We start from the raw sequence: 7,603 nt of genomic DNA, 5'->3' as shown, positions 1-7,603 counted from the left end.
GATATGCATTGATGTTAGACAAAGTTTTATTTTAAATCTTTGTTTTGTAGATATAATATAAATTTATAATGGCTAGTAGTTAAACTTTTTATATTTGAAAAATAGACTATCAATACCTATCTTCTCGAGCTTTCTATCTATCTCTTCTCCATATACATATCCACCTCTATATGCACACCTCTCTCTCTCTCTCTCTCTCCCCCCTTCCCTGCCTCCCTCCCTCTCTCGCCCCATTGCAAATATGACATGGACCTAGTAATAATAATGTTTGTAGTAGTTCTAAACCAACTTTGAATTTTATAAAAGAGTTATTTTATTTCAATATTTATATTATACATGTGTCAAAGTTGTAGTTTCATTTAATAATTTAAATCGTATAGAATATAAAAAGCAAGTTTATTTCATGCTAAGTAAGATTGAAATTAAAGTTTTCATTTCAAAAATTCATTTATATAGATCAATGCTTGCCAAAACATTTTCTCCCTCTCATACACATATTTATATAGAATAAGAATAACATCGAGGGAGCCTCACAATGAAATAAATTAGAAATTAGAAATTGCCAAATAGTTTTAGTTATATCTCTTGATTTAAAAAATAACAATATATTAAAAATATTGATACTAAGTCAAGCAACCAGTATTTAAATTCCTAACAAACCCAAAAGCTGCACTATCACTACTCTCACCGAGTTCTCCGTCTTTGATGGGTTGCCACTTATAGCATTCAACAGAGGCAATAATGCGGATGACAAGAGGACAAGGTAAAACAAAGCCACATGGCCTGAGACATTGCCATTAACATATTTAGATTCTTCAGTCACTTCACCAACAAACTTTGTTCATCTTCGGAGAAGCCAATCACTTTCTCACTTGCATCTAGGGCATCAATAACAACTCTAGTGGCATCGTCAAAATCAGATTTATTCTGAAAAACAATTACATAAACATCACCAGAGTCTGTCGCCCTCCAGATATCATCTTCTCCTGTACAAACGGAAATAACAAGTGATCCCCATTAATGTGTCTTATCGCAGTTTCTCGTCATGGCATAGATAACAGCGTGTCATGGCAGCAGGTAGGGTTATCACGAAGCATCTGTGTCTCAGGGGAAGCAGTGCCCCCCAAATAGCTTGATGGCATTTCTCATCCATGTTTTGATCGCACGCTACTGAAACATAAACCATACTCAAGTAATGCATAACAAAATTTCAAGCAACATATAACTAGTGAACAAAAACAGAGAGATTAACACAGCAGGAAAAACTCAGGAAATGAGCCACAACATATCAATCCAAACTTGAGCACTGAAAAACTCCAGGCCCAGCCAGTCTATTTATAGCTGAATGTACAGAGCATTCTAAAGAAGAGTTTGGTAATGTTTTTAATGAGAGTAGTTGGCAGTTGGAAGGATGGCCGCCTCTAGAAACATCTTGGTCGGTGCCGACCATATTGTGCGGTGTAATTAATTTATGTTGACATCCCCCCTAAATTAATTACAATAGCTATACTAAATATCGACTATGTAAATATCCCCCCATAATCTACATATCCCGGCCTAAAGCCTTGTTAGGTACCCATTTACAAATTAATTACAATAGCTATACTAGATATCTACTATGTAAATATCCCCCCCATAATCTACATATGATGGGTCCCGGCCTAAAGCCTTGTTAGGTACCCATTTACAATCTATTATCTCTTAAATACAATGGTTGGAATTCATAAGAATCCACCCTGAATGACAACCATGAGACAATTATGTCACTGCTTTTAAGCCCAAAAGATGTCGAAGAGATATAAACTTGGCTTCACTTAAAGCCTTGGTGAATAAATCAGCAATCTGGTCCTTTGTCTTGCAATATTGAAGATGAATCACCTGTTGTTGGAGGAGATGCCTAATATAATGATGATAAACTTCAATATGTTTGGTGCGAGCATGGAACACGAGATTCTTAGACAATGATATGGCACTTTGATTGTCACAAAGAAGTAGAGAAGGCCCTGCATGATGTTGCTTAAGAACTGATAGAATAGCTCGTAGCCAAGTGATTTCTTTTGCTGCTTCGTTTGCCGCAGTATATTCAGCTTCTGTGGTGGATAGAGCTATGGTAGATTGCTTTTTACTACACCAAGAAATGGGACCTGCACCAAGATAAACAACATAACCTGTAGTGGACTTATGATCATCCATGCTTCCTGCCCAATCTGAATCTGAATAGCCAATAAGGGAAATATCTCCATGAAATGAATAATAGATGCCCATTGTTAAAGTCCCTTTCACATATCTTAGTATTCTTTTAGCAGCTATCCAATGTGGGACTTTAGGTGAGCTCAAAAATCTGGAAACCACACTAACTGCAAAAGAAATATCAGGACGAGTGTGTGTTAAATATACAAGACTACCAACCAATTGCCTATATAAGGTAGGGTCAACATCTTCACCTTCCATGTCCTTGCTTAATTTCAACCCCAAAGCAATTGGAGTAGATACACTTTTACAGTCTGTCATTCCAAACCTCTTCAATATGTCTAGGGCATACTTAGTTTGAGAAAGATAAAATCCATCATCCTTTTGCCATACTTGTATAGCAAGAAAATAGTGTAGAAAACCAAGATTTGTCATCTCAAATGTATTTTGCAAGCTTAACTTTATCTTACTAATTTTATCCATGCTATGTCCTGTGATAATAAGATCATCAACATAAAGAACAATGATTATGATATCACCACTAGCAAATTCCTTCACATACAAATTTGGATCATGAGGACTATTATGGAAGCCTTGAATTAAAAATATTCATCAATTTTAGCATACCAAGCCCTTGGAGCCTGTTTGAGTCCATATAAAGACTTCCTTAATTTGCAAACCAAATGTTCTTTCCTTTGTATTTGAAATCCTTGTGGCTGAGTCATATAAATCTCTTCATCAATTTCACCATTCAAAAATGCATTTTTAACATCCATTTGGTGTAAAGGCCACTTAAAATGAGCTGCTAATGCTATAATAACTCTAACAGTACTAATCTTTGCTACTGGGGCAAAAGTTTCTGTGTAATCAATCCCTTCTTTTTGTGAATACCCTTTGGCTACAAATCTTGCCTTATGTTTTTCAATACTCCCATCTGACTTGAACTTGGTCTTATAAACCCACTTATTGTTAACCACATTCTTACCTTTTGGTAACTCTACCATTTCCCAAGTGTTGTTCTTTATCAAAGAATCATACTCATTTTTCATAGCTTCTTCCCATTCATGTTTTCCTTTGGCCTCTTCATATGTTTGAGGATCATTAGTTTTCATTATGGTGGTCATTAAAGCATAATTAATTTGATGAGTCCTTTGATAAATTTTTTGAATACTCTTGGTCTTTGGGGAAGGACTAGATTCTTCATCCATGTCAAAGGGTTCCTTAGTACATTCAGCTATAAATAGACTGGCTGGGCCTGGAGTTTTTCAGTGCTCAAGTTTGGATTGATATGTTGTGGCTCATTTCTTGAGTTTTTCTGCTGTGTTAATCTCTCTGTTTTTGCTCATGGTATCAGAGCATTCTAGAGAAGAGTTTGGTAATGTTTTTAATGAGAGTAGTTAGCAGTTGAAAGGATGGCCGCCTCTAGAAACATCTTGGTCGGTGCCAACCATACTGTGTGGTGTAATTAATTTATGTTGACAACTAGGAATTAACAAAGAATGTGAAGTATAAACAGAGATACAAGAAAAGAAAAGAAGAAAAGAAGAAACCTTGATCCTGTCTAGGTATATTGCTCATCCAAAGGCAATTCCAATCGAATTAACTTGATCCTGTCTAGGTGTATCACCCATCAACTGCTTCTACTTTATTTAAACAATATTAGAACCAATGTCAATGGCCTTCTGTCCGCCTTTATTATTCCTACTCTCGAGAGGCAACTGTACCTATAGCGGTACTATCTATGTGGAAACCTGATCCGGAGCACACTTAACCAAGCATATATCAAGATTCAATCAAATGAAAAGAAAGAACTAATGTCAATGGACTCTTAGTCTATTAGTAAAGTTGAATGGCTCACAAAGAGTCCACGAGTGATCATGTCTTGTTGAGTGCAAGACTCTAACATCATAAGGGATGAGGGATGAGGCCATTATCCTGCTCCGGGTGATTTTTGATGGTGTGGATGCCCCTCAGTCTTTGACTCTAAGCTGAAGAGGTTTCAAGCATGAGTGAACTCGTATTGGGTCCCTAATTTGTCTTTCGTCTCTGTAGTGGCCTTTGTTGGTTGGGCCTCACAGGTTTGAACCCTTAATCAAAAAAGAAAAAGAAAAAGAACTAACTACTTGTTCTTTAATAAATATATTGAACTAATGTATAAGAACCCTTACACAACGTCAAGAAGCTCAACTAGTTCACTCAAAGGGATTGTTAGTTTTCTCAAGATTGAGGGATGTGAATGTGCTATCCTAAATACAATATTGAGTCCGAAGATTGGAAGGAAATGAAAGGACATGAAAACTATGCTAAAAAATGAACACCTTCAAGAAATGACTATGGACGAATTTAAGAGAGAAGCCTTAGTCCATTACATATAACTGATTAGAGACACCTTTCATGAGTTAATTTGTTGTTAGCACAAGAAGTAATCTGTGTTTTCTACATTTTCTCAAATAGGAGAAAACATTGTGTGTTTTCACCATCAGGTAAAATGATATTTCGCTGGAATATCTTTGGTCCATCCCGAAAGACAAGTTTACTTGATAGCTCTAATGAGTAAAATTACATATAACCGACCAAAGATGTCTTTCATGAGCTAAGTTCTAGTTTTTTTTGGCACAAGAAGTGCACAGTGTTTTTCTGCATTTTCTCAAGTGGGCAAAAATATTGTGCTTTCACCATCAGGTAAAAATGGCTTCCTGTTTGGTCCATCTTGACAGATAACTTTACTCGATAGCTCTATCGAGTAACATTTTTGTTGTTTCTCCGATATTCTTAGATGGGTGAAAAGATTTTGTGTTTTTGCCTTGGGGCAAAATGGCTTATCACTCAAAGATTTTTGGTCGATACCAATGGATAATGTTACTCGAAAACTTTATTGAGTAACACTTTTGTTGTTTCTTTGACATTCTTAGTTAGGTGAAAACATTGTGTTTTTGCCATCATGTAAAATGACTTATCGTTGGAAGATCCTTGTTCCATCCGGATAGACAATGTTACTCGATAGCTCTATTTGGTAACATTTTTGTTATTTCTATGACATTATTAAGTAAACAAAAACATGTGTTTTCGCCATTAGGTAAAATGGCTTATCATTGCAAGATCTTTACTCCATCTTGATAGACAATATTACTCCATAGCTCTTTTGAATCACATTACAAAAATTTAATGAAAGAAAAGATTAAAAAAATATATTTTAAAAAATTCAATAAAAATTTGAATGCATAAAGATTAAAAATAAAATAAAAAATCTATCTACATCAATCAAATCAGATAGTTGTGACGAATCTTCTCTTCTACAAATACACATGTTTATATTTGTACTTGGCAAGCCCTTTCCTTTGGTTTACTTCATTTAGAATATGATATCTATACATGAAATATTATTTTTTGGTTTTTTTTCTATGGAGGGGACCACAGGGCATTGTCTAAACTCTAAACTAAAATGTAATGGTGGCGTGTATGTAACATATGTCACTTCCATCCATTGTACATGCACTCTTGTGCTACTGTGGAAGCGTCTTTACACCAATACTTAGTTTTTCATTAACCCCATGTCCTCCTACAATTTCTTAATTTTGTTTGTGCTTTAAAATAAGTATAAAATTGTCCCCATGCAATTTTCTAATTAGCACAAAAGAAAATTTAAGAATCTTCTCCTATTATTGTGGTGCAGTAGTTCCTTAACAATTGAAAATAGGCTGTTAAAAAAATGGGGGGCTTAAAGTTAAGCAACTGTTGTATATTGAATAAAACGCTAAGTGTCTTCATAGTTTTTCTTCCCGTTATTAAGATATATTTCTCTCCAAACTTATGTGCATATATTCAATTATATAAAAAGAAAACATGTTTGAAAATTATAAGCAATAAAATAAGCAGAATTAATAATTTTAATGGGGACACCTACTCCATGGAATATCCTTTAAAATGTGGAGCAGTGATTGCTAACCAAATTAAGCTTAGCAGCCGCATGGAGAAGACATCCCCTAAACAATAATATTTTTGGCAATTGTACAATTAAATATTTAGGTATATATTTTTGACTTTTTATTATTAAGAAATACAGTATAGGATAAATATTATTACAAATGAATATTTTTTTTATTAATTTATATTTATATTTAGATATAGTAAATAATGATTTTAAAAAAATCTATATTAATATTTAATAGTTATATAGTTAGTTTAAATTATAATTCAATTATATTATAATATTATAATTGGAAGTTCAAAATTAAAATAAGTATCTTTATATTTAGTTTTAAAAGTATGAATTAATTTTTATTAACTATTTTTAATTCATTAGTTTTAGATTAATGCAAAAACAAGTTTTGAGGGGACTCGAAACCCCTTACAAAAGTGAAAGATAAATAGAAGGCATCATCAGGTCTTACAAGAACGTGAAATCTTTAAGTTCACCATAAAACATCAAAAAACCAAGTTTTATAGGGACTTGAAGGCACAAGAGTAAATGAAATATATATACTAGTGTTTCATTATTTTATATATAAATATTTATATAAATTAATTATAAATTTTATAAATTTTTATTTTTATTTTGATTATGATTGTTTTTGTTTAAATAGAATGAATTTTATTTTTAACAATACACTTTGGTTCTGTATTAGATGTTATCTAAGAACAATTAATTGGCAAACAAACTTTAAGTAAATACATATAGGTTTATTGACTACAATATTATTATTTTGAATAAATTTATATTGATTTAATTTAAAAAAAATTGTAAAAGTAAAAGAAACAATTTCAAGTATAAATATTACAATTGTCTAATAGAAAAAATGTTATATCTATAATATAAGTCCAGTATCAATTATGATTGATAGATGTATAATTTTTTTAATCCATTCATGAGAATTATAGAAATTGTAATTTTTTATAAATTATAAGTCATCTTTAAAAAAAGTCATTTTCTTCTAAAAAAGTATATTTTACAAAAAAAAATTATTTTCCTATAAAATCAAAGTTTATTCTATTTATACTTATTTAATGAGAAATTAACTATATTAATAATTAAAAAACAAATTCTACATATTTCCTTGGCATGGTCTATGATTTTGATGTATATTCATGTTCTTGTTCTATTCTAGAAAAATATATAATTTTCACATGTCCTTTGCCACTAAGACTATCTATTACGAGTTTTTAAGGAGGTATGCTTCTTTAAATGCTTATGAATACATTTAGGGACCGTTTGGCTGCAGAAATAGAAATATGGGAATAGGAATAACTATCCTGGAATAGAAAATGGGGGTACATATTCCTATTCTTTGTTTGGTTCAGCCATAATTTGATGGGGAATTCACGGACCCAAGAATTTATATTTTCTAAAATAAATAAAATTGGAATAGGAATACGTATTCCAATTCCACCTATTTAGGTGGAATTGCAAAAGCTC

At 32.4% G+C, this 7,603-nt stretch overlaps 1 pseudogene; it reads right to left on the bottom strand.

Moving 5' to 3' along the window:
- Positions 1–1,758: 1,758 nt before the first annotated feature.
- LOC149556663 (secreted RxLR effector protein 161 pseudogene) lies at positions 1,759–2,511 on the bottom strand (annotated as a pseudogene).
- Between the last annotated feature and the right edge of the window lie 5,092 nt (positions 2,512–7,603).

This window comes from Cupressus sempervirens, chromosome 5, assembly GCF_028749045.1.
Source record: "Cupressus sempervirens isolate cs-2001-9-10 chromosome 5, ASM2874904v1, whole genome shotgun sequence".
Classification (NCBI taxonomy): domain Eukaryota; kingdom Viridiplantae; phylum Streptophyta; class Pinopsida; order Cupressales; family Cupressaceae; genus Cupressus; species Cupressus sempervirens.
This window is presented reverse-complemented; position numbering and strand designations above follow the sequence as displayed.